The sequence below is a fragment of the Zea mays genome, chromosome 6 (assembly GCF_902167145.1).
Source record: "Zea mays cultivar B73 chromosome 6, Zm-B73-REFERENCE-NAM-5.0, whole genome shotgun sequence".
Lineage (NCBI taxonomy): Eukaryota > Viridiplantae > Streptophyta > Magnoliopsida > Poales > Poaceae > Zea > Zea mays.
Window position 1 is genome coordinate 143,707,456 of NC_050101.1, and position 14,462 is coordinate 143,721,917.

Genomic DNA, 14,462 nt, shown 5'->3' on the forward strand with positions numbered 1-14,462 from the left:
TTCGCCTGTGAACGGCCCACCGGACAGTTCGGTGCACACCGGACAGTCCGGTGAATTATAGCCGTACACCGCCGTCGAAGTCCCGAGAGCAGCCTTTTCCCTCGAGCCAGCCTGGCGCACCGGACACTGTCCGGTGCACCACCGGACAGTCCGGTGCACCCAGACTGAGCAGACTTTGGCTGCTCGAGCCATCTCTTCTCCAACTCGATTTTTCTGTTTCTAGCACTTAGACACAATGCATTAGTCCATAAAATAATGTACTAAGTCTGAGAAACATACCTTTATCCTTGATTTGTACTTTGTCCACCTTTTTACAATTAGGCACTTGTGTTGGACACTAAATCACCAAAATACTTAGAAATGGCCCAAGGGCACATTTCCCTTTCATAGGTAGACTGGCGCCGCCACCTTTACCGAGCAGACCTCCCGACGCTCTTGCTTGCGGTGCCGAGCCGAGGCGTTCGCCACTTGCCCGCCGTAGATCATGAAGCAGTCGCGGACCTCGGGGAACTCTCCTGCCTTGTGATCTTCCTTCGTAGCGTCGTCGAGAGCCTTGCCACCCTCCACGGGTGGCCCGGCCTTGTGAAAGTGTCGTCGAAGCATGACACACTCCTCAAGGGTGTGCTTGACGGGCCCCTGATGATAAGGGCACGGCTGCTTGAGCATCTTGTCGAAGAGGTTGGCACCTCCCGGAGGTTTCCGAGGGTTCTTGTACTCGGCGGCGGCGACAAGGTCCACGTCGGCGGCGTCGCGTTTTGCTTGCGACTTCTTCTTGCCCTTCTTCTTGGTGCCACGCTGAGTTGACGCCTCGGGAGCATCTTCCTGTGGGTGGCCCTGGGGCTGCTTGTCCTTCCGGAAGATGGCCTCAACCGCCTCCTGGCCAGAGGCGAACTTGGTGGCGATGTCCATCAGCTCGCTCGCCCTGGTGGGGGTCTTGCGACCCAGCTTGCTCACCAGGTCACGGCAGGTGGTGCCGGCGAGGAACGCGCCGATGACATCCGAATCGGTGACGTTAGGTAGCTCGGTGCGCTGCTTCGAGAATCGCCGGATGTAGTCCCGGAGAGACTCTCCCGGCTGCCGGCGGCAGCTTCGGAGATCCCAGGAGTTCCCAGGGCGCACGTATGTGCCTTGGAAATTGCCGGCGAAGGCTTGGACTAGGTCGTCCCAGTTGGAGATCTGCCCCGGGGGCAGGTGCTCCAGCCAGGCTCGAGCGGTGTCGGAGAGAAACAGGGGGAGGTTGCAGATGATGAGATTGTCATCGTCCGTTCCACCCAGTTGGCAGGCTAGCCGATAGTCCGTGAGCCACAGTTCCGGTCTCGTCTCCCCCGAGTACTTCGTGATAGTAGTCGGGATTCGGAACCGGGTCGGGAACGGCGCCCGTCGTATGGCGCAGCTGAAAGCCTGCGGACCGGGTGGTTCGGGCGAAGGACTCGGATCCTCCCCGCTATCGTAGCGTCCCCCACGCCTGGGGTGGTAGCCTCGGCGTACCTTCTCGTCGAGGTGGGCCCGACGGCTGTGGTGATGGTGCTCGTTGCCGAGGCGACCCGGGGCTGCAGGCGCTGTGTTGCGCGTGCGCCCGGTATGGACCAAGGCTTCCCGCATGAATCGGGAAGTCGCGGCGCGATGTTCCGAGGGGTACCCCTACCTTTGGGAGGCGGAGCTCTCGGCCCGTCGGGCCGCGGCGTCCTCTAGGAGATTCTTGAGCTCTCCCTGGATACGCCGCCCCTCGGTGGTTGATGGCTCCGGCATCGCGCGGAGAAGTATTGCCGCTGCAGCCAGGTTCTGGCCGACTCCACTGGAATCCGGTGGTGGCCTTACCCTGACGTCGTCGGCGATGCGGTGCTGGATGCCCTGGGGGAGATGACGTGCTTCTCCGGCCGGAGGTTGGCCCGCCCATTCCTGCCCGATGTCCCGGCGGATCCGCACAAGCGTTCCTGCTCCCTCGTCGAGCCTGGCCTGCCTCTCGCGGATTTGCTCGAGCTGTGGGTCAAGACCCCCCGCCAGGACGGGGACCACAGCTAGCTCCCGAAGGATGTCAATGCGAGGCGTGGGCCTAGGGGGATCACCGTTCTCCGGCATACCAAGATGGTTGCCTTCGCCGGGACCCCCTAGATCGACGTGGAAACATTCGCGACTTGGGCCGCAGTCCTCGTCGTCGAGGCTGCGGCTACCGTCAGAACAGTCAGAAAGGCAGTAGTCGCATGCGGTCATGAAGTCCCGCATGGCACTGGGGTTACCAAGTCCGGAGAAATCCCAACAGAGGTCGGGCTCGCCATCTTCCTCGGACCCCGAGGGCCCGAAGGATGAGACGACCGTCAGCCGGTCCCAGGGTGACCGCACACGATACCCCGGAGGGTTTGGACTCGCCTCTATGAGAGTGTCCACTGAAGCGGAGTCGCTTGGCGGGTCGAGGCCGAATCCAAAAGATGCGAGATGGGAATCGGTCGGTACCTTTCGGTCGACGGGCGGTGACGAAGTCACGTCAGGGACGGACTGCACCATCGTCTCAGGTACGAGGGTGACGCCCAGCAAGTCATTCACGAGCGTGCTGGCGTCGTCCGTTTGCTTGAGGTTGGCGTGTTGCAGGGAGATGGTGCTCGTCTTCGTCTCAGACGCGAGGTCGATGCCCGGCGCGCTCCTCGTTGGGGCGCCGGCGCCGTCGACTCGCTCGACAGCCGACGAGGTGCCGCCTCCTGCTTGGCCTAGGTTGCCCCGCCTCCTCCTCCGTCGGCGGGGGAGGGGACGGGGTAAGCCCAAATGTCGTCCTTCCACCACGTGGGGAAGGTGTCGTCGATTTCCCAACCGGCGGGCGGATTGTCGACCGCCATTATCGCTGTCGCGCGGCGGGGGAAGGAGTATCATGTCGTAGCTGCCGTCGAGGGACATGAACTCAAGACTCCCGAAACGGAGCATTGTCCCGGGCTGGAGAGGTTGCTGGAGACTGCCCATCTGGAGCTTGACGGGAAGCTGTTCGTCAACACGCAGCAGGCCCCAACCTGGCGCGCCAACTGTTGGTGTTTCGAAACCCGGGGGGTCCCTGGACCGATGAGTGAATTGTCGCCGCGTGCCTGAAAGTTCCCTTTGACCCGGGAACAGGATCTGGATGTCGCCTAGAGGGGGGTGAATAGGCGAATAAAACTTATCACTTTAAAACTTAAAATCTTACTCTACTCGAAGACTTAGCACACAGTGGAATGAGAAGACCCTTCGAGTAGGTTGCAGCGGAATAGAAGATCCTGTCTCAAAATGTCCTGCACTTCAAATAAAGCTTATACCACAAATAAGTATTGAAGTGCAGATATAAAGGCGAGTAAGACAGAGAGTCAGGATACAATACAGAACAGAGCACACAGACGCAAGGATTTATCCCGAGGTTCGGCCAAGCCTGAAATGCTTGCCTAGTCCTCGTTGGAGTTAGCCACACCTGGGCTTGGAGTCTATTTCAACTCCTTCCTCCGTTTGCTCAGATCTGTCAGTATGACAGATAGAGCCTTTCACTATTGAGTTGGGTTACAACAACACCGTGGCTGCTTACAAACTTCTTGGCAGCACCTCGGCAGAGTAACGATACGCTCAAGACCTTGCTCTAGCTCTTAGCAGCACTTCTCCTCTCTCTAAAGGCTTATAGCTGTGCCTTCTACACAAACTATAGAGTTACACACAAGAGGGAGAGTGAGAATTGATTCGAGTGAAGTATACACTTGTTGGCTGCACTTGTATATTGCTTGAGGCGCCTAGGGTCCCTTTTATAGGCACAAGGGGCCTAGGAGCCGTTGGAAGCAATCCAGGAAGGCAAATCTTGCCTTCTGTCGGGTGGCGCACCGGACAGTCCGGTGCACCACCGGACACTGTCCGGTGCCTGATTTCCTTCCATAAATGGAGCAGTCGACCGTTGCAGTCCTGGAGCCGTTGGCGCACTGGACACTGTCCGGTGCACACCGGACAGTCCGGTGCCCCATTTGACCGTTGGCTCGGCCACGCGTCACGCGCGGATTGCGCGACCGACCGTTGCCCCAGCCGACCGTTGGCTCACCGGACAGTCCGGTGCACCACCGGACAGTCCGGTGAATTATAGCCGTACGCCGCCGGCTTTTCCCGAGAGTGGCCTGTTCACCAGAGTTCAGCCTGGCGCACTGGACACTGTCCGGTGCACCACCGGACAGTCCGGTGCACCACCGGACACTGTCCGGTGCACCACCGGACACTGTCCGGTGCACCATCGGACAATCCGGTGTGCCAGACTGAGCTGAGTTTTGGCTGTATACAGCCAAGCCATTTGCACCTCTTTCCTTTTCTTCTTCATTCTGTTTCTAACACTTAGACAAGTATATTAGTACACAAAAACCAATGTACTAAGTCTAGAAACATACCTTCTCTAAATTATTACATCTATAGCATTTCACATGCTTGAGCTTTGATGTTGGACTCATAAATCATCAAGTCGGCTTGACTTGATCTAGATTGACATTTCTTAGCTCCAACATCCTGCAAAGGTCACATAGAACATCTCCAAACATAGGAACAACCCAAACTAAAGATCAAGGTGAACTTAGCTCTTTTGGGCTGCTTCCAGTTCTGGTTTTGACACTTGTTCTCCTTCTAGTGACCTTGATCTCCTTCTTAGAGCTTGATCTTGAGCCTTATGACTTACACCACATAACTGTAGCTGTTGCCTCATTGGTTGTAAGTCACGTCCTTATGTAGTGATCCTTGATGTGCCGTAGCTGTTCTCAACTCGATCACCCTTGACTTTGCAAGCCTTCTTCTTCACCCTTGGCTTTGGGTTCCTCAGCCTTCTTGACCTTCTCCCATGCACTTGGTACCTCGAAGCTCTTCTTGCCTCTGTCCTTGGCTTGATCAGTTGTCTCCGAGCTATGCACCCGAGTATCACTTTTGCAACGTCCATCTTACTTGTGATGTCCATCATGTATCCATAATCCAGTTCTTGAACCATCACATTTGTTCACTTGTGTTGAACCCTGTAGGCTTTACCTTAAGCACCTGTTCAACACTTAGTACACTTGTTAGTCCTTTAATTGAGTTGTCATCCAAACACCAAAACTCACAAGAGAGCTTTCAATCTCCCCCTTTTTGGTGATTGATGGCAACACAATTAAAGCTTACATAAGAATAAGATTTGAAGCACAAATTTTGAATTCTAAGTTTATAGAATGCTCTCCCTAAATATGTGCTTACTTCAAAAACATAATTTTGGCCTCAGACGCCAATTTGCACATACTTAGGCAATTCGAAACATTTCTACACCTTAGCACTTTTTGGGATGCATTGTCAAGAATCAAACCATGATGCTATAACACACAAATGCATGTAATCAGAGTTAAACACCATTCAAATTAGTGGATATATCACAGGAATATCAACCTACCACTATTCACCATTAAGATACCAATTTAAACTAAGATACCAATTTAAAGCAATCTTAAAGCACCTTTAATCTTAAAGCACCATTAACCACATGACTATCTATTACACTATAGAAGCCAATTAATAATCTTAAAGCACCATTAATCACATGACTATCTATTACACTATAGAAGCCAAATAATTCATCGCAGCGGAAACACTAGTCCATATGATGCAACACATATAATACTGCAAGAAGAAGCATATGAATATCACACTGGCAAAGCTCAAACTAACACATCACCCCTTAGGATAACACATCACCCTTTAGGATAAGCTTTCCTCTCAGGTTGAGATAAGCTTTAATGCACAACTTCTCCCCCTTTGACATCAAACACCAAAAACCATACTCAAGCAAGAACATAGGATGATGTCAAGGGACAGCAGGGTGTTTACCAAAAACCATACTTATTGAACATATGCACCACCAACATTTAAGTAAGATACATATCGCAAAAAGATTAATACTTCCTTTTGAACCTTTACCATGTTGTAGTGCACTTCCCATCTTGAAAGTATTTAATCTCTCGAGAGCTTCTCCACCCTTGTGCCTGATTCTTTATCCTAACCTTTTCTTGTTGCTAAGACACCAAACTTAGAACAAGTTATAGTATTGGGCACAAGAAGAAACTTCTATTCTAATGATTATCAAAAGATGTCAATTGAAGCATACTATCACGGCTACCAATTGAAAGATACCAATTGCAAGATCATTTATTATCATAGCTCCATGATATTTAAGAATAAGCATCTATTATCACCAGATATTATAGAGCATGAGCAATCTAAAAATATGCACTTACTCACGACTTGAGATACCAATTTCTTGACTTACAGAGGTACCCAAGTCCTGATTGCTCCATTTCTTGCTTATCTTCTCTTTTCCACCTAGATACTATACAAGATTGCTCAAGAAACAGTTAGTCTCAAAAGACACAAGTTATGTGTGCTCCCCCTCAAGTTGTGCATCAAGTATTTGAATGACTTGCACTTTGCACATTCTAGCTTCCTTAGAACTAGAGGGGATCACAACATACCTTGGTCAAGGCATACTCTATCACTTTCATCCCAAAGAGATATCAATTAAATACCAAATTGAAAGCCACTTAATACAAATTGAAGGCTAAATGAAAGGTTGACTAAATACAACAATGCATGCCTCAGGAGCACCTAAGCCAATTGAATACTTACAGGAAGTCTAACATTTACACGCAACTTAGACATGCTTCATACTTAACTATCATTGCGTCACATATACCAATTGAAAAACAACACGATCATGTCTTAAGCACATCATAGTTAAGAAGGTTCTTTAGGTACACCAGAAGAAACAACATTTTAAGGCATAAGTCTCCTAAGCCACGGTACTACCAGTGAAATGTAAGAACACAACTTTGATCACAATCAATGGAACTTCAAGATATTCAATAAAATTGCACAGTTCCATTTTCCATACCTTTGCCTTTTACCAGTATGGCCATGAGAGCACCAGTTATTACCACAAACCAGCTGAAAGTTCCCTATTATTTATGCACTTCATAGCTCGAGAGAATGCATTAGAGGCATAACACAGTGCCACAATAGGGTCATCATATGAACTAAGCAATATGTCATATTTTCACACAGGCTAATCATAAAACCATATAGCATAACTCACAACGGGATGCAGGTTTATTCACGAACACAACAAGAGTTAATCATGGAGGATATCTCAAATGATAAGTTACCCAAAGAATGATTAAGCAATGATAAGATACCAATTGAGAGCACCTAATCATGATTAAGCACACATGGTTACGATCTTGGAAATCACTAATCATTGATTGAAAGATACTCAATACAGGCAATCAAGAGACATAACTACTCCAAGGACAGGTAACACACCGAGCAATACTGATTATCAACAAAGTACTTACGATACAAGGGTACCATCCTATGGAGAGCAAGTTGAAGAATCTCATCAAGGTCCTTTGTTTGATTCACCAATAATGATTAAGGACCTATACACCTTATTTCACTTGAGATGAACATGGGATTAGTGTCTCACAATAATTCAACCTTGGGTCAATAAACACCAAAACAATTAACAGCTTAAGCATAGAGTTTTAGATAACCGTCTTAAGCTCTCCCATGGTCTCCAGTCCATCTCAAGGCACCTGCATGGTCTAGTTAGCACAGTTTGGTACCCATCTCGGGATGGGTCCATAATGATCATCTATATGTGCCTTTGGTACCCAAATTGCCTTTGTGCTAGTTCTAGGTGATCTCGTTATAGATCTAGCACAAGTGTATGATTTGGGTCTCCTACATGAATAAGATTGATACAAATTCACTTGCTTAGGAATCTTACCTTTATAACATACCTTGGATAGATGACCCTGCTCACCACACTTGTAGCAGAAGCGTCGCTCAACCTGACATGACGCTTGCTGTGTGTCATTTTCCTTGGTGAGGGTCACCTTGGAGGATGCACATCCTTGATTCTTCATGACCGGACATGAAGTGATTGTGTGGTCCTTATTGTTGCATCCAAAACAACTCCTTGTCCTTTCATTCTTGTCTTTGTACGGACAAGACGCGATGAGGTGGCCTAACTTCTTGCACTTGAAGCACCTCCTTTTTCCTTTTCCCTTTTTGTACTTGAATGACATGGAGAGATGATCAGTGTAAACAACATGATTAATTGAATTTTTACCTTTTTCCTTGTTCATGTTGATTTCTTCATTTATTGCTTTGGGAACATCCTTCTCATGGAGTTTGACCCTTACTGCGGTTTCTCCTTCCTCAAGCTTCTTCACCACATGTTCGTAGATATCTTGCGGAAGTCGAGCAAGGCATCTTCTCCTTGACTGTCTTTGTTTCTTATTCCCAAGCAATTTCCTTTTTGATCCTGCAACTTGTTTCTCAAACAAAGATTGGCCTTTCTTGGGGCGGTGGAGGTCAGCACATGATAATATTTTGACCAATTGATTACTAGTGCAAGAATGAGGTTCATATGAGTTTAAACTAGTAATTACTACCTCATGAGCAATATCGAGCATGATATGATCATCAACTAGTTTACTATGAGAGTATGACAACGTATCATACTTTTCACTAAGAGCAAGCTTTTCTAAATTCATTGTTTCTACTTGTCTCTCAAGCATGGCATTTTCCATTTTAAGTTGAGCAACACAGGATAAAGCATCATCATTATTTCTTTGCTCAAATAATATAGATTCATACCGTTGGACCAAATCATCATGAGAGCACTTTAGCTCCTCATGTTCTTTGGTCATTTTCTCCAGGCTGTTGTTGATTTTGATGAGGGACTCCTCTAGCCTGAGAAGCGTCTCGCCTTGTTCCTTGTTCCTTCTCAACAACTTAATCAATAGAGCTTTGTCCGCTTTGTTGAGATGGTTGTAGAAACGGCGAATCTCCTCTTCTTCCACATCATCGGTCTCATTTTCCCTGTCGTTAATGTCAGTGGAAGCAATATAGGAAAATGTACCTTGTGATGATGAAGATTCATCCTCGCTATCATCCTCATATTCCTCCTCATCATGGCTTTCGTCTCCACCGTTATTGTTAGCAATAAAACATTTATCACTAGTGGAGAACAAACCTGTCGACGAGGTGGATTCATCGTTTGGGTGCCATCGTTCTTGTTCTTCTCCCTTTGAATGGTTAGCATCACAAGTAATATGGGGAGTAGGTGCATCACAGTTTGCCACAGAATATTTTTCTTTAATTCTATTCCATAAATCATGAGCATCAACAAATAGATCACTATCACTACTCATGATGGCAAAATAAGCACCTCTAGAAAGAGAATCAACTAAGATGTTGCAGGCATGGTGATTTAGAGATAGACATCTTAGTTCATCATTTGAAGGATTTTTACTAAGATTAGAGGGAAAAATACTTCTACTAAAAATCTGTCTCAAATCAGGATCAACACTCATGAAAGCACTATAAATAGAAACAGACCAAGACTTGTAATTTGAACCATCGCCTAAAAGAAGTTCTACAATTACCTCTTGTGACGACATCGTCATCTCCGGACGGGTAAGCCCACACTGGAGAGGCCTAGCTCTGATACCAATTGAAAGTTCCCTTTGACCCGGGAACATGATCTGGATGTCGCCTAGAGGGGGGGTGAATAGGCGAATAAAACTTATCACTTTAAAACTTAAAATCTTACTCTACTCGAAGACTTAGCACGCAGTGGAATGAGAAGACCCTTCGAGTAGGTTGCAGCGGAATAGAAGATCCTGTCTCAAAATGTCCTGCACTTCAAATAAAGCTTATACCACAGATAAGTATTGAAGTGCAGATATAAAGGCGAGTAAGACAGAGAGTCAGGATACAATACAGAACAGAGCACACAGACGCAAGGATTTATCCCGAGGTTCGGCCAAGCCTGAAATGCTTGCCTAGTCCTCGTTGGAGTTAGCCACACCTGGGCTTGGAGTCTATTTCAACTCCTTCCTCCGTTTGCTCAGATCTGTCAGTATGACAGATAGAGCCTTTCACTATTGAGTTGGGTTACAACAACACCGTGGCTGCTTACAAACTTCTTGGCAGCACCTCGGCAGAGTAACGATACGCTCAAGACCTTGCTCTAGCTCTTAGCAGCACTTCTCCTCTCTCTAAAGGCTTATAGCTGTGCCTTCTACACAAACTATAGAGTTACACACAAGAGGGAGAGTGAGAATTGATTCGAGTGAAGTCTACACTTGTTGGCTGCACTTGTATATTGCTTGAGGCGCCTAGGGGTCCCTTTTATAGGCACAAGGGGCCTAGGAGCCGTTGGAAGCAATCCAGGAAGGCAAATCTTGCCTTCTGTCGGGTGGCGCACCGGACAGTCCGGTGCACCACCGGACACTGTCCGGTGCCTGATTTCCTTCCATAAATGGAGCAGTCGACCGTTGCAGTCCTGGAGCCGTTGGCGCACCGGACACTGTCCGGTGCACACCGGACAGTCCGGTGCCCCATTTGACTGTTGGCTCGGCCACACGTCACGCGCGGATTGCGCGGCCGACCGTTGGCTCACCGGACAGTCCGGTGCACCACCGGACAGTCCGGTGAATTATAGCCGTACGCCGCCGGCTTTTCCCGAGAGTGGCCTGTTCACCAGAGTTCAGCCTAGCGCACCGGACACTGTCCGGTGCACCACCGGACAGTCCGGTGTGCCAGACTGAGCTGAGTCTTGGCTGTATATAGCCAAGCCATTTGCACCTCTTTCCTTTTCTTCTTCCTTCTGTTTCTAACACTTAGACAAGTATATTAGTACACAAAAACCAATGTACTAAGTCTAGAAACATACCTTCTCTAAATTATTACATCTATAGCATTTCACATGCTTGAGCTTTGATGTTGGACTCATAAATCATCAAGTCGGCTTGACTTGATCTAGATTGACATTTCTTAGCTCCAACATCCTGCAAAGGTCACATAGAACATCTCCAAACATAGGAACAACCCAAACTAAAGATCAAGGTGAACTTAGCTCTTTTGGGCTGCTTCAAGTTCTGGTTTTGACACTTGTTCTCCTTCTAGTGACCTTGATCTCCTTCTTAGAGCTTCATCTTGAGCCTTATGACTTACACCACATAACTATAGCTGTTGCCTCATTGGTTGTAAGTCACGTCCTTATGCAGTGATCCTTGATGTGCCGTAGCTGTTCTCAACTCGATCACCCTTGACTTTTCAAGCCTTCTTCTTCACCCTTGGCTTTGGGTTCCTCAGCCTTCTTGACCTTCTCCCATGCACTTGGTACCTCGAAGCTCTTCTTGCCTCTGTCCTTGGCTTGATCAGTTGTCTCCGAGCTATGCACCCGAGTATCACTTTTGCAACGTCCATCTTACTTGTGATGTCCATCATGTATCCATAATCCAGTTCTTGAACCATCACATTTGTTCACTTGTGTTGAACCCTGTAGGCTTTACCTTAAGCACCTGTTCAACACTTAGTACACTTGTTAGTCCTTTAATTGAGTTGTCATCCAAACACCAAAACTCACAAGAGAGCTTTCAGTGCCCCAGCCCAGATGGGTCGACGCGAGGCGGAACGCGAAGGGGGGAAGAAAGCAGCCGGAGGGAGACAGGCGTGGGAGAGTGGAACCCGCGACCTTCGTGTTAGCCCCGCGCCCAGGTCGGGTGCGCTTGCAGTAGGGGGTTACAAGCGTCCGCGCGGGAGGGAGCGAGCGGCCTTGCGCGAGCGCCGTCCCGTCCTTCCCCGCGCGGCCAACCCTCTGTAAGAGGGCCCTGGTCCTCCCCTTTATAGGCGTAAGGAGAGGATCCAGGTGTACAATGGGGAGTGTAGCAATGTGCTAACGTGTCTAGCGGTGGAGAGCTAGCGCCCTAAGTACATGCCATCGTGGCAGCCGGAGAGGTCTTGGCACCCAGTTCGCGTGGTGTCATGGCCGTCGGAGGAGCGCTGGAGCCTGGCGGAAGGACAGCTGTCGGGGCTGTCGAGTCCTTGCTGACGTCCTCTTGCTTCCGTAAGGGGGCTGAGAGCCGCCATCGTCACAGGGCATGCGGGGCGCCATCATTACTCGTATGGTGGAGCGAGCCAGATGGGACGCCGGTCTTGTTCCCCGTAGCCTGAGTCAGCTCGGGGTAGGGTAATGATGGCGCTTCCTATTGACGTGGTCGGTCCGTGCCCTAGGTTGGGCGAGGTGGAGGCTCCTCTGAGGTCGAGGTCGAGTCTGTCTTTCGAGGTCGAGGTCGAGTCCGAGCCCCCGGGTCGGACGAGGCGGAGACCGTCGGCTCAGGCCAGGATTGAGTCCGAGCCCTGGGGTCGGGCGAAGCGGAGTTCGTCGTCCTTCGGGGCTGAGCCTGAGTCCGAGCCCTGGGGTCGGGCGAGGCGGAGTTCATCGTCTTCCGAGGCCGAGCCCGAGTCCGAGCCCTGGGGTCGGGCAAAACGGAGTTCGCCGTCTTCCGGGGCTGAGCCCGAGTCCAAGCCTGGGGTCGGGCGGAGCGGAGTTCGCCGTCTTCCGGGGCTGAGCCCAAGTTCGAGCCCTGGGGTCGGGCGGAGCGGAGTTCGCCGTCTTCCGGGGCTGAGCCCGAGTCCGAGCCCTAGGGTCGGGCGAAGCAGAGTTTCCTATGACGCCTGAGACCGGACTTGGCTGCTGTTAGCCTCACTCTGTCGAGTGGCTCAGCAGTCGGAGCGGCGCAGGCGGCGCTGTCCTCTTGTCAGCCCGGTCAGTGGAGCGGCGAAGTGACTGCAGTCACTTCGGTTCTGTCGACTGGAGGGCGTGCGTCAGGATAAAGGTGTCAGGCCACCTTTGCATTAAATGCCCCTGCGATTTGGTCGGTCGGTGTGGCGATTTGGCCAAGGTTGCTTCTTGGTGAAGACTGGGCCTCGGGCGAGCCGAAGGTGTGTCCGTTGCTGGAGGGGGGCATCGGGCGAGACGTAGGTCCTCCGGGGTCGGCTGCCCTTGCCCGAGGCTGGGCTCGGGCGAGGCGTGATCGCATCCCTCGAATGGACCAATCCTTGACTTAATCGCACCCTTTGTGCTGATGGGGGTTACCAGCTGAGATTTAGGAGCCTTGATGGTACCCATAATTATGGTCCCTGACAGATACTACTAGCTGTTGCGATCTGACTGTTGGATTCGACCATTGGCACTGTGCAGCTTCTCACCGGACAGTCTGGTGGCTCTCTTCCGCGAAGCCGCTAGAACTAGTCGTCGGGCTACAATTATCTGGCGCACCTGACAGTCTCCTGGGTGGCACTCGATTGTCCGGTGAGTCACCAGACTATTCGCTGCACACAGGCAGACGGTCCGCGTGTGGCTATATTTTCTTTTAAGGTGTTGCTTCCTCAGTCCGGGTGGCACTTGATACTTGTTGATCTTCTCTTATAGTCTTCATAATATCTTCTTTTGAGGTGTTGCTTCCTCAGTGCTTCAGTCCAAGCCATTTTTGCATCCTATGAACTACAAATATAAATACTAGCAAACACATTAGTCCACCGATTATGTTGATCATCAAACACTAAAATCATTTAGTTAAATGGTCCAGGGTCCATTTTCCTTACATCTTCACCTTTTTGGTGATTGATGACAACACAACCAAAGCAAGAAAATATAACAAATACTTTGATGAAAATATGCAATCAACTTGCAAGGAGGCATGAATGTCCTTACAATGTGAGATTATGGACTTCAGCCCACCCCTAACTCCATAATCCACATACTTTCTATTTTAAACCAAAACACTTGTAGACCAAAAACCACTTATAAGATCAAAATTTAAAATTTGGTGGTGTTTGATATTTGATATAATTTGAATTGCTTTGATCTCTAAAACTTCTCCCCTTTGGATGAAAGAATACATACTCCCCCTGTCGGAGATCCTTTATTTAAAAAAATCTCATGAATAAACAAGAGGAAACAAGTCATTGCTAAAATAGACTAGCTCCCCCTATGCATAAGTAAATGATAGAAGATACTTAAGTGATATCAAATGAAGCATTTAATAACATATGCATATATGGCAACATGGGGGCATAAGATGTGAAATGACATAGTCTATTCAAACATTAGAAATGACATGTACATACCGATGGTGGAATGAAACCACTTGAAGATTTGTAGTGGAAGCTTATTGTCTTTCTTCTGGGACTCTAATTTCCTTCAATGAGACTACTACATACATAATAGGTTTGAAAAACAGTGTTAGTGTCAAAGACTTAGATTATAGAGTAACCTCCCCCTAAAGGTGTGCATACAAGTTTTGAATACTTGTAGGAGACATGCATGTTTATTTTGAGATCAAGAGGGGTAAATTATCTATAATTTGTACTTTGGCACATATAATTCAAAATGGCACCAATTTAAAGATATAACTTTAGAAACAAGTAATAGTTATTTAGAAATTTTAGTTAAGCTATGTGCCGTGCTTTACTACACATTTTAAACCACGTAGTTTTGCTAAAAAAGAATGGATTTAAGGTCGAGCATTCCTACCATATGATGTGCCTAGCATGCATGCATATGCAATTGAAAGTAAATACCATATGTAGAACTAGACATGAACGGTGGAACTAGA